The 12,151-nt window shown below is 38.5% G+C and overlaps 1 protein-coding gene across 1 annotated transcript in view; it reads left to right on the plus strand.

The window, feature by feature from the left end:
- DNM3 (dynamin 3) overlaps window positions 1–12,151 on the plus strand; it is a 154,868-nt gene that overhangs the window by 80,884 nt on the left and 61,833 nt on the right. The window lies entirely within an intron of this gene.

The following is a 12,151-nucleotide window of genomic DNA, read 5'->3' on the forward strand; positions in this document are numbered from 1 at the left end:
ATATTCTTGGCTCCATAACCCCATTCATCTGAATCCAACGGAAAATAATCATTTACAAAGATTGCTGCAAAATTTGCCTCTCTTTATTTTGACTTTTTTTATTTTTGCACATTTTTTATGCCTTTTTGGGAGTATTTACACAGTTTTTTGCACTTAAACCAGGGTGTTAAGAAGTTTGCTGGTGTGTGTGAAAAATTTATCAACAGTTTTTAGCATAGAAGCGCTGATATAATCGCAAATTCTTGTGCACTGTGAGAATTTGCAATTATAAAAGGGACCACGCCCCATCCATGTCATGTGGGCATAGAGGGGCACGCCTATTGGTGGAGTGGGCGGGCACGAGGTTCTTTTTTTAAAACCTGCTGGTTTTAACGCAAAACTAGGCCAGGTGGCACCTAGCGTTGTCTCATCCAGTTGCTGCACCGTCTGATAAATGCATTAAAAGGCCTACACCTCTTGATGTAACCAGCAGTCCACAGGATGGGGGGGTGGCCTCTATAATATGCTGGCGCACAATAAATCACTCTGTATGTGTCTGTCGCAGTTTTCCTAATGTATCTGTGCAAGACAGATGTTTTCAATGATTTTTGCCTTCCTTATCCACTATTTTTCAGCAAATTAGAGACTTATTAAGTGCAAATCAGAGTAGAACCCACACCACCAAAAAAACAAGAGATACATAAGATACATGTGGCCTTTTGGGGCTATTCTGCGACTTTTTGTAAAACCTAACATCTGGCTCCAGGTGATAATTCAGTGCAAACTGGACAATGGTGAACTTTTAAGGGAAGTTGTCTTAGGCGCAAAAGAAGGTGTAAAAGTACACATGCTCCATAAAAAGTTGCAAAAATAGAAGAAAATGCCCGGCCAAAACAAAGGTACATGTGCCCCAATGAGTTTAAATGATCGAGCATTGTATAGCTCAACCTCTGCATCCTTCTTTCTTCCCATTGCGCTTACATTGTATCAATATCAATTTAATTAAAAACATGTATAAAGACTGTATATAAATCCTGGGATAATGAACTGTTTAGTTTACCTTTAGGTATATTCTATGTTACATACAATAAATGTTTTGCCCTATGGAGCCAATGATGAGAAGGGTGGAATATAAATAGTAGCCATTCCCAGCCAATCCCAATGCTACATAATAGTCCATAAAAATAGGACTTAACTTCCATGTGAAGGATATGCAATGGATTTATTTTTTTTCCACATTTAAGACTGAATTTCCAGTGTATGACAGTGATATGGAAAAAATGGCAAAGAATCCTCATGCCTGTTTTAATGTGGATTTTAATTCAGTAAAATATTAATTTATGGCTTTCAGTGCATAAAATGTAGTCCTACAACAAAATCTGCATGTAACACATGTACAATGCCACAGATTCTGCAGATCTATTCCATTGTAATATATATCCAATGAGGACATTCCTTTATAGTTCATTTCTAGGGAATATAAGTGATTGGGTTGTGTAGATTTCAGTTGGTCACTTAAAAAATATGCATTTTTGTAAACTTAAACTTGGTAAATCTCCAACTTATCCTCAAGTGCTATGGAGCTGCAGGTGTAGATTTATCACACCTAATGTACAAGGAAATGACATAGACAACACCTTCTTGATGGATAATTAGTATTGGAATTGCTTAGCTGTGCAATAGAAAGCACGATGGTGACTGTGTGGACCTTCAGTAGTCTGACAATCTGCTGCTGAATATATACAATATATAAAACAGATGCAATCTGCATTCAACTTTCATAAGGCAATCCTTATTCAAATATATTAACAATTGGAACAAAAAGTGTAACCTCCATGAAAAAAATATAGGGATATAAAAAGTCAATATCAGGCACCTCACTGATGAGTGGGGGCATGAACCAGCTATACACGTTTACACTGCTGGGTATTTGCTCCCTAGTGTTGTGCATATCGGTAATCTCTTTTCAAGAATGAATATTACAACAATACATTTCTGTATGTTAGGAATGTATAGACATATAGGGATTTCATGGTATTTAAGGTAAACTCCCAGTATTAACCCCTTAAGGACAAATGATGGAATAGTATGTACTGGCGATGTTAAGGGGGTATGGAGATGGCTCATGGGTTAGCCCCTCTTTATACACAGCAGGTGTTTTCTGCACACATGCACAGCTAACACCCGCAATCAATGGCAGCACCGGTCATACGCATCGGCGGCATTTAAATAACGGCGGAATGTGGGTTGCCATTATCTTAGATATGATTGGTTCTCCATGTGACTTCATCAGGGGTCGGCAATCGGTTGTTGTAAATGCCAGGACCCTTCCCAAGAATCCCAGGTCGGAGGCTGGGTCTTCTACAGATCCTAAAAATGTCCAATATGCTTAAATTTACAATATACTATACAGTAGTATAGTGGATGCAGTATATTGGATCAGCAATCATAGCTGTAGGGTTCAAGTACCCTAGGGGGCTTAAAAAAAATAGGAAAAAAAAGTTACAAAAAAATAAAAGCTCTGTTCCCTAAAATAGATTCAAAAATAAACAAATGCAATCATAAACATGTTGGGTATCTCCTCATCCTAAAATACCCGTTCTATCAAAAAATAAAAAACTATTGTTCCTTTGAGTAAACCCGGTAAAAGAATGAAAAATTAAAAAAAAAAATACAAATGTGCCATTTCGACACACATAAAATTCTTGAAAGGTTTTAATTTTTAAACATATTAGAACACAACATTAAGTATATAAATTTGGTATCAGTTTGATTGTACCCTACCAAGAGAATAAAGGAGAGGTGGCATTTGGACTGCACAGTGAAAGCCACAAATACAAAGTATCTAAGTTAATGGCGCAGCTGTGGTTTTTTTGTCGTTTGTACTGCATTCAGAATTTTTTTTACAGATCCTTGGTACATTGCATGGAGTATTAAATAATGACAGTAGGACGTACAGTTTGTCCCACATATAACAAACCCCAATACATCTTTGTGAACAGAATTTTTTTTTAAAAATTCATGGCTTTCGGAAGGCGGTGAGTGAAAAACGGAAATCCAAAATAGAAAAAGAGCCAGTTCATTAAGGGGTTAATAAAGCTATGCTGAGAAGAAACAGGCAGCAGAGGCACTAGAAAAATAAACAAATGCATATAGTACAACCTTTAGGATAATGCAGTGCTAGAAAGAGAGGACAGAGGACCCCAGCCAGCAAGATATTGCAGACATCTCTGATCTGATGCTCTTAGTAATAAAGTAAACACAGACTTCGAAAACTCTGTCTCGTGCCACTAAATGACCTCGCGCTACTGTGTTATGGATAAAACCTATGGCAGATGTTTGCTTGTGGCAAAAGCAATCAAGACACCCTTTTTGGCTGGATTACTTAGAAATTGGAGAGTAATATTCTGTGAAAATTAAGAATCCCATAAAGAAGAAAAAACCCCATTGCTTTACTAGAAAACAGTTTTGTTAATTTTTTTTCCTTACTATTTTGTTTTAACGCTTTACAGAATGAATAATTGTTTATATGATTATTAGGGTACAATTCAGTTTTGTATGCCTCATCTATTGTTTTTCTTACATAAAGTGAGATTTTGGCTATTTTTGAGGCTATATAGGATCACCGGTAAAATGCATGTTTTCTTTCAAGTTCCTGGAACAGTTTTTGCCCCATTTATTTTTGCAGTGTGTGTTTTTCATTACCGTTACATTTATCCTCATAGTGCCGGGCTGTAGAAAGACTGGCCACACTGATAAGACAAAGGAGCAGTTGATTCCCTATTGTAGTTGATTCCTTATCGTTTCAGAGGTCTATAAACATTTCCAAGGAGGTTTCTGGCCAAAAAGTTGTATCCTTGTCTTATCTGATGCTACAAATTGCATAATATCAGAGGGTAGGTGTTATCGAGTTGTTGTATCCTCTGAGTTTCTTGGAGCTCCTATTATCATACAGTACTCAATAGGTGGTACGTCTCTTCTAGAGGTAAGATGCCTTCTTCACTGAAAACATCCGGCAAAGGAGTCAACCAATTTTGTAATATGCTCGGAGCATAACCCTCGTATCATTCTAGTAGCATCTAGTAAAGGCAGAATGACTGACTGTACATCAAAACATTTTTTATTCAAGAAAATAAAATTATATGCACTACACAACTAGCACCGTAGACGCGTCTCATTGGGCGTGAGACAAATAAAGACTTATTACTTCCACCCCCGGACAAACAAACACCACTGATTTAACTGTTGAAGGAATTCTGGATTAAACGTGAGAGGACAACCGAATGTACAGGAGTAACAGCTACTCAATAGCTACTACTACAGTCATTATTTAAAAAAAAAACTTCTTCCCTAAAAGTTTTTAATTTGGCATAGAGCATAGTATTGCAACATATTTGTTTTTTTTAAAGAAACCAGGTCTGGGTTTTGAATTAAAACTCTATCATCAAGGTTTTATTTGCTGTTTTGTGCAGTTTTTATCGTTTTCATTCCCATTATCTCTTCTTTTTAGATGATTAGTGTCGTGAAGCATGAGCAGGGGCCATTATTCGTAGAGTATATTCCAGAATGGACAACCTTTGATGTAGTCTACTCTAGTTAGTCACTTCCTGTCACATACAATGATGTCATTTCCCAACAGTAAAACTACTACAAATACTGAACTTAGTGTCGAGAAGTAGTCGGTATAAATCGTGCACTGATATTTTTACTATGCAGTTGAATCTTGTTTTTTTTCTGAGATTTTCTTGCTCTAGGGTAAGAACTAATTTGTAGTCCTTTTTTTTTATAATGAAAACTTAGGCAACCCGAAATTTTTCTTTTACATTGAATCCATATAGATCATAAAAGTAGTCACACACAGAAAGAGTTAAATCTCTAAACTTTTTTTGCAGTCTGAAGTCTGCCAGGAATATCACATCCAGACATAATGATAAAACAGCACTGACAGGGGTGGGTGTGGGGGACAAAGTTCTTAGCCAGCTGAGGACGTCTGGAAGAAGTGAGGGGCCCTGAGGCATAGCCAGGGGCTCTGAATTAAGCCAAACGTTTGAACAGGAAATGCCAAACCTGGAAATCATTATTCCTGCAAGTAAGAAAAAAAAGAAAAACTCAAATCTGCTTCTTCTTTACCCATTAAAAATATATATACAAACGTTTCCATGGAAATCATTGTTTATAGATGATGATTAATGGGACTTTTGTTGCCAATGAAGGAGGGGTGCAGCTTAAGGATCCATTTAACCTTTTAACATCCATGTTTTAGTGTCTGCAGTCCTGGATATCATCTTCTAGGTGGATGTAGGGTAAATCTTCCACAGTATATAATTCACTGATTTAAGGGTTGAGTGAAGTTATATCCTGTGTATTTTTTCCTTATAGTTACTAGTATAAAATACAGATTTATTGTGACGGGGTAAATATTATCCCATATAGACGTAAAATAGTATAAAGAAATACTAGCTGAAGTGAACACTGAATGTATGTTCATGAAAAGTACCTTGAAGACTTGATTTTTACAATTGAGCGGACGGAAACCATTTCTGAAGAGTAAATTATTATTATGCAGCCTACCCACATACAAAGAGGGCTGAGGGGTCTGCTCTGGTTTAGTGGGAATATAGCATAGCCCCCATATATTTGGACACGTAAAGTTGTTTGGTACATGGGGATGTCTACATTATAGACTGTGATGCCATATGGCGGGGTCCATCAACCATTGGCTCCCTCTGTAGAAAGAAAATTAAAATTTGGTAACTCGAGTATAAGCCTAGTTTTTCAGCACAAACAAATGTGCTGAAAACCCAAACTCGGCTTATAGTCGAGTAAAAATATATAGGTTTTACCAGGTTTTTGTGGTAAAATTAGGGGCCTAGGCTTATACTTGGGTTGGCTTATACTCGAGTATATACGGTACTTCTTTTTTCATCTAGACCTACGATAGACTGTTTAAGAAAAAAAAATCTATTCCATTTTTTGGAGGGATGCAGAGGTATCAGCTAGATGGATACCTAAATTCCACAAAAAGAAAAAAAAAACAACTAACCCTTAAGTAAATCACATGATAACTCTTTATAAGGCCAGTTTCACAACAGGGAGGAGAATTAATTTTTATTTTTTTGCCTCCTGTTCACTCTATTGGCTACAACTAAGGATGTGAATTGTTCAAACGTGTCAAACCAAGTACCTCTAGTGACGCCTCCATGTTTTTAATTTAAACTAAATAAATTAGGATGTTTCAACAGTTTTTTCCTACTGCCTGGATGCTGGATCACTATTTTTGTTTCTAGTTTACATGAGGGAATTTGATCAAACTTGCTTCAAGTGCTGATCGGAATTCGGTCCCATATGCTTAGTATCCGTAACAGAACCAGCATGTTAAATTTGGTGCCAAATGCTGAGCATAGTTGTGCATAGGGGGCAGTATAAAAGTAGTTCTATTCTTGTACATAGGGAGCAGTATTATAGTAGTTATATTCTTGTACTTAGGGGGCAGCATTATAGTAGTTATATTCTTGTACATAGGGGGCAGTATTACAGTAGTTATATTCTTGTACTTAGGGGGCAGTATTATAGTAGTTATATTCTTGTACATAGGGGGCAGTATTATAGTAGTTATATTCTTGTACATGGGGGCAGTATTATAGTAGTTATATTCTTGTACATAGGGGGCAGTATTATAGTAGTTATATTCTTGTACATAGGGGGCAGTATTATAGTAGTTATATTCTTGTACATAGGCGGCAGTATTATAGTAGTTATATTCCTGTACATAGGGGGCAGTATTATAGTTGTTATATTCTTGTACATAGGGGGCAGTATTATAGTAGTTATATTCTTGTACTTAGGGGCAGTATTATAGTAGTTGTATTCTTGTACATAGAGGGCAGTATTATAGTAGTTATATTCTTGTACATAGGGGACAGTATTATAGTAGTTATATTCTTGTACATGAGGGCAGTATTATAGTAGTTATATTCTTGTACATAGGGGGCAGTATTATAGTAGTTATATTCTTGTACATAGGGGGCAGTATTATAGTAGTTATATTCTTGTACATAGGCGGCAGTATTATAGTAGTTATATTCCTGTACATAGGGGGCAGTATTATAGTAGTTATATTCTTGTACATAGGGGGCAGTATTATAGTAGTTATATTCTTGTACTTAGGGGCAGTATTATAGTAGTTATATTCTTGTACATAGGGGGCAGTATTATAGTAGTTATATTCTTGTACATGGGGGCAGTATTATAGTAGTTATATTCTTGTACTTAGGGGGCAGTATTATAGTAGTTATATTCTTGTACATAGGGAGCAGTATTATAGTAGTTATATTCCTGTACATAGGGGACAGTATTATAGTAGTTATATTCTTGTACATAGGGGGCAGTATTATAGTAGTTATATTCTTGTACATAGGCGGCAGTATTATAGTAGTTATATTCTTGTACATAGGGGGCAGTATTATAGTAGTTATATTCTTGTACTTAGGGGCAGTATTATAGTAGTTATATTCTTGTACATAGAGGGCAGTATTATAGTAGTTCTATTCTTGTACATAGAGGGCAGTATTATAATAGTTCTATTCTTGTACATAGGGGACAGTATTATAGTAGATATATTCTTGTACATGGGGGGCAGTATTACAGTAGTTATATTCTTGTACATAGGGGACAGTATTATAGTAGATATATTCTTGTACATAGGGGGGGCAGTATTATAGTAGATATATTCTTGTACATAGGGGGCAGTATTGTAGTAGTTATATTCTTGTACATAGGGGGCAGTATTATAGTATTTATATTCTTGTACATAGGGGGCAGTATTATAGTAGTTATATTCCTGTACATAGGGGACAGTATTATAGTAGTTATATTCTTGTACATGGTTTGGGGTCATGGCAACATGAAGAACTGTTTTGTGGTGTCATAGCATTAGAAAAGTTGAGAACCACTGCTCTAGGGGGAGATTTAATAGAAGTGTCTGAGGTAATATTGTTCAAGTTGCCCATGATAACCAATCAGAGCCCAGCTTTTATTTTCCACATGGGCAAATAGACACTTGATAAATCTCCCCTATAGTATATGTGTATATTCTGTATAGCTGCATGTGGTGTGTGTTTACTTTATGCTGGAGTGTGCATATGCTATATGTCTGTATATAATACTGTATGTATATATGGAACATATATAGTGTATCTATGTGTGTTTGTACTGTATAGATGTATACGTAAGGTGTATGTGGGTGTATATACTGCATGTGAATAATATGAGGTATATACACTCACCGGCCACTTTATTAGGTACACCATGCTAGTAACGGGTTGGACCCCCTTTTGCCTTCAGTACTGCCTCAATTATTCGTGGCATAGATTCAACAAGGTGCTGTAAGCATTCTTCAGAGATTTTGGTCCATATTGACATGATGGCATCACACAGTTGCCGCAGATTTGTCGGCTGGATATCCATGATGCGAGTCTCCCGTTCCACCACATCCCAAAGATGCTCTATTGGATTGAGATCTGGTGACTGTGGAGGCCATTTGAGTACAGTGACCTCATTGTCATGTTCAAGAAACCAGTCTGAGATGATTCCAGCTTTATGACATGGCGCATTATCCTGCTGAAAGTAGCCATCAGATGTTGGGTACATTGTGGTCATAAAGGGATGGACATGGTCAGCAACAATATTCAGGTAGGCTGTGGCATTGCAACGATGCTCAGTTGGTACCAGGGGCCCAAAGAGTGCCAAGAAAATATTCCCCACACCATGACACCACCACCACCAGCCTGAACCGTTGATACAAGGCAGGATGAATCCATGCTTTCATGTTGTTGACGCCAAATTCTGACCCTACCATCCGAATGTCGCAGCAGAAATCGAGACTCATCAGACCAGGCAACGTTTTTCCAATCTTCTACAGTCCAATTTTGATGAGCTTGTGCAAATTGTAGCCTCAGTTTCCTGTTCTTAGCTGAAAGGAGTGGCACCCGGTGTGGTCTTCTGCTGCTGTAGCCCATCTGCCTCAAAGTTCGACGTACTGTGCGTTCGGAGAAGCTCTTCTGCCTACCTTGGTTGTAACGGGTGGCGATTTGAGTCACTGTTGCCTTTCTATCAGCTCGAACCAGTCTGCCCATTCTCCTCTGACCTCTGGCATCAACAAGGCATTTCCGCCCACAGAACTGCCGCTCACTGGATGTTTTTTCTTTTTCGGACCATTCTTTGTAAACCCTAGAGATGGTTGTGCGTGAAAATCCCAGTAGATCAGCAGTTTCCCAGAAATACTCAGACCAGCCCTTCTGGCACCAACAACCATGCCACGTTCAAAGGCACTCAAATCACCTTTCTTCCCCATACTGATGCTCGGTTTGAACTGCAGGAGATTGTCTTGACCATGTCTACATGCCTAAATGCACTGAGTTGCCGCCATGTGATTGGCTGATTAGAAATTAAGTGTTAACGAGCATTTGGACAGGTGTACCTAATAAAGTGGCCGGTGAGTGTATACTGTATGTGTGTGTAAAAAGTGCATGGACTGTATATATTGGTGTATACATGTATATATGTGTGCATAAATGTGTGTGCATGAATGTATATATGTATGCATGTGTGTAACAGTGTATAAATGTGTGTGATTGTATAAACATTTGTGTTGTACAAATAAGCACAATTTTTTTAAGGGGAAGGGGCCCCCATAATAAAGTCTGCTATGGGGTCCAACCTCTACTAGTTACGGCTCTGCCTCCAGTGGGTCGCCCTATAATAATGATCATTTTTATTAATACAACACCAACAAACGGACCTCTGGATATTGGTAATTTATTGTACTTTAGTCCTAGGCTACAATGATCAGCTGTAACAGTTATCACAGGTGTCTGTAATGAAGCTTTAGTGTTAATATTGATTCTTATGACAACACAACATTTTTAAAATCCAATTGTCACAGAGACCAAAAAAGTTCTGGCTGGGATTACAATGATAAAATATACAGTTCTGACTTACATACAAATTCAACTTAAGAACAAACCTTCAGACCCTATCTTGTATGTAACCCGGGGACTGCCTGTATAAATGAAATTGCAGTAAAGGGCGGCTCATAAGAGTTTACATAACACCTAAAAATATCATAAATTTTAAGAATTAAAATGCAAGTTAAAATGAATATTTTCCCACCAAATTAAATATCAGTCTGCTCTGTACGTCCTACTCTATATCATCCTCACCACAGATAAGACTGTATGGTTTATAGGATGGATTCCCTCTAACATTGCATCAAAAAAAGTCTGATACCTCCCTCAGGTTAGCCTAGGTTATCCAAATTATATAGCAGTTTTACAAACATGAGGTTAACAAGTTTCAACATGTCTTCCCAGGTCTCTTTCAACCCACACCAGACATGTAGGACACTTGTGGCTTTTGTGGCTTGGTTGTTTGGCAACTTAGGCCAGTCCTTCTCTATTTATTGTTGGAGAATTGAAGTCTTGGTCAGACCAGATCATGTTTTATCCAGATGTCTCTATTAAGGCTTTGGGATAGTCAAAAGATTATATTGTTCGCTTAATGGTAGTTGTCCAGTCAGTGCACAAATTCAGCTAAATTTGACCATTTGGTAGTGTTGTTATGTGGTATTTTAATGATTTAAAATTGGAGAGAATTGTTTTAGGGAAATATGGTGAAGTATATATTTATTATTTCATAGGGTTTTTTTTCTAGGGGGCAAATGGCAGCATGGAACACATTAACTATGTGTTCCCTGTTGCCATTATATACAGATCACAGATAGAGGTGTTACAATTCTGTATGTATCTGTTGTCAATGATGTGCACCCTGATATGCAGAGAACATACAGATTGGGACACATTTACTAAGGGTCCGCACACTCCATTTCCGTCGGGCTTCCTGGCTATTTCCGATTTGCGCCACATTTAACGGGGGTTTTTGGCGCCTGCGATCGGAATTTGACTTTCATGCAACACAAATTGGGGGCGTGGCCCGACTGATTCGGACTAAACGCGGGATTTAAAATTTAAATTGTGTCGCAAGACATGCACTCAGATACACCGGGAAGAAGAAGGTGAACTCCGGCAGACCTGAGCTGGGAAGTGACACATGCAGGATTTCAGGTGCACGATCTTAGCGAATCGCGCCGGACTGCATCCTCTGCATCCTCTTCGGACAACGCACCTTGGGGATCGCGACAAGACCGGGTAATTAAATGTACCCCATTGTGTCTACCCTTTTTATCTCTAAAACAAAGCTCATTTCACATGGTCAAATTTAATGTGGCAAAGTTAGGACTAATGCACATGACCATTGTGCGGAGCAGTTGCAATTCACAGCCCCATTGAAATCTATTGTGCATGGCCACATTGCAGTCACCATGTCTCACGCTACTGTGAGTGAGTGGCTGAGCACAAACTATATGACCAGTCCTATTCCTGCCCCACTGTTTTTTTATGTAGATGAGGGGGGTGAGTGGTGCTCACCGGTTCCTGTCCACCCAACCAAGGCAGGCCACAAACAGGAGATTACTGTCCCCTGTGTGAGGCCTGTATTGTTACATACATTGTGTGCATGAGGTCTTAGAAATATATAGAGACGTCATACAGCCACAACGGTCATGTCCTTGAGGTGTTAGTTTTTGAGATAAACTGAACTCAGTGGGGCATATTTACTTACAGTGGGGCATATCACTGACACGTTTCCCGAAGGGCATTGTCCGACCAGAATGCACAGTGTCGCGATTCACTAAGCTTGTGCGCCCAATATCCTGCAAGTGTTGCTTCCCCGCTCAAGTCCACCAGAAGTCACCTTCTTCTTCCCGGTGTATGTAAGTGCTTGTTCTTGCGATACAATTTGAATGTTAAATCATGCGCTCAGTCCTAATCAGTCGGTTCGTCTGATGAAGGCCGGCGCAGCTGCGCCAAAATCCAATCGCATGCGACACAATATCCTGCTAAATACCTGTCCCAGCGCCGCAAATCCAGAAAATTTTGAAAATCCAAGTGCGATCCGCGGACCCTCAGTAAATAAGCCCTGGCATGTTCGGATGTTCAATGGATTTGGGTTCGGGTCAGTAACTTTTAATGCTGGTGTTTGGGTTAATGATGTAACCAGCACAATGTTCATGATAAAGTCATCTGTAGATGATGATGACATGTGTAGAAAATGATGT

This window comes from Engystomops pustulosus, chromosome 10, assembly GCF_040894005.1.
Source record: "Engystomops pustulosus chromosome 10, aEngPut4.maternal, whole genome shotgun sequence".
In the NCBI taxonomy this organism is placed as follows: Eukaryota; Metazoa; Chordata; class Amphibia; order Anura; family Leptodactylidae; genus Engystomops; species Engystomops pustulosus.